This window comes from Myotis brandtii, unplaced genomic scaffold (genome assembly GCF_000412655.1).
Source record: "Myotis brandtii unplaced genomic scaffold, ASM41265v1 scaffold51, whole genome shotgun sequence".
NCBI lineage: Eukaryota > Metazoa > Chordata > Mammalia > Chiroptera > Vespertilionidae > Myotis > Myotis brandtii.
The window spans coordinates 1036659-1038544 of NW_005369442.1; positions in this window are offsets into that span (position 1 = coordinate 1036659).

Below are 1886 nucleotides of genomic sequence, written 5' to 3' on the forward strand. Positions count from 1 at the left end.
GGTAGGGGTATCCTATTTGTCCTAGGACATTCCCTGCCAACCGACCTTCTGATCACGTTCAGAGTGAAGCCTGAGGTCTCCTTGTACACTAGGGTGGATTTTCCATCCGCCCCCTAATCAGTTGATGTTTTTGAAGTTTGCAAATCAGAATAAGGCGTTGGAAATCTGTCTGCTTTTAAAGGCCTGCAGTTTCTCCTCAGGTTAAGAATACTTAGGCCAACACTCAGACACACAGATGCTCCGCTAACCAATCTTGATATGAAACACGCCCAGGGAAGTGTCTCCAGGTTTATTAAAGACTGTTTAAGCCCCGACCGGTTTGGCTCAGTGGATAGAGCGTCGGCCTGCGGACTCAAGGGTCCCAGGTTCGATTCCGGTCAAGGGCATGTACCTTGGTTGCAGGCACATCCCCAGTAGGGGGTGTGCAGGAGGCAGCTGATCGATGTTTCTCTCTCATAGATGTTTCTAACTCTCTATCCCTCTCCCTTCCTCTCTGTAAAAAATCAATAAAATATATTTTTAAAAAAAGACTGTTTAAGAAATGTGGGGTCACCTGGACAACTGTGCTACCTGAAAAGCACTAGATGCCAGTTTTCACTGCCCCCTCTTGAGAAACAGGACTGGGCCCCTGTGTTTCAGAGGCCTATAGACACATAATGGAAAGAGAGAAAGAGAATGAGAATGAGAAAGCAGGACCTTGCTCCACTAAGAGAGAAGAAGTGAGCAGCAGGAGCCATTAGTGTGGTTGAGTCCGCCTCCTGGAGAACAAGTCCTGTGGTAGCTTTAAACAGGAAAGGAGTTGGAGGGTAGGGGATGGAGAGCAGGAAGGATGACTTCCTGCCCTAGTGTCCTGAGCCAGTCTAGACATTCAGAGAAAACAGGAGGAGCAGAGACATTTCCCTTTCACCCACCCACTCAGTGACCAACACACACCCAAGGCCAAGCCCACTCAGCCATGCTTCTTGGTCTCACCCAGCAGCCCATCCTAGGGTGCCCTGGGCCCAGGTGATAGAGACACTGGTGAAGATAGACCCTCTCCCCTTATTCTGAAGTGGTCATCACAGCTTAGTTCCCACCCACCTCATTCCTCCAAGGACATCTAAGAATATTTTAGGAGAAAGAAAAACTTGGGATGTCAAGTCTTTGATTTCTGGCTTCCTTCCTCCTCCCCTCATTCCTACTCCCCACCAATTCTACCCTTTTAAATCTGATCTGGACTAGAAATGTAGTTTGTTTGGTTCACCCTGACTGTGGTCAGGGAATTGCCAGAAAGGTGATTGCTCTAGCTAAAAGAGGTCACAGAGGGCAACAGGGTCTGTGTGTATAGGTGTATGTACATGCATGTACATGGTTGTGTGAGTGTATGTGTGCATATGTATATGTGTATGTGAGAGAAAAATAACTTCATTGGTGGTGGTCATGTTATATAAAGAGAAGAATTGCCCTGACCGGTTTGGCTCAGTGGATAGAGCGTCGGCCTGCGGACTGAAGGGTCCTGGGTTCGATTCTGGTCAAGGGCATGTACCTTGGTTGCGGGCACATCCCCAGTGGGGAGTGTGCAGGAGGCGGCTGATCAATATTTCCCTCTCACCATTGTTTCTGGCTCTCTATCCCTCTCCCTTCCTCTCTGTAAAAAACTCAATAAAATATATTTAAAAAAATAAAAAATAAACAAAAAGAGAAGAATTATCTGAGAAAGACAAATATCACATGATCTCATTTATTTGTGGAATCTAATGAACAAAATGAATTGACCAACAAAATAGGACCCAAGGCATGGAAGCGTGGAACAGACTGACACATCTCCATGTGGGGTTGGGGGGATGAGAAGAGATAAGCCAAAGAACTTATATACTTATATGCATAGCCTATGGATGCAGGCAATA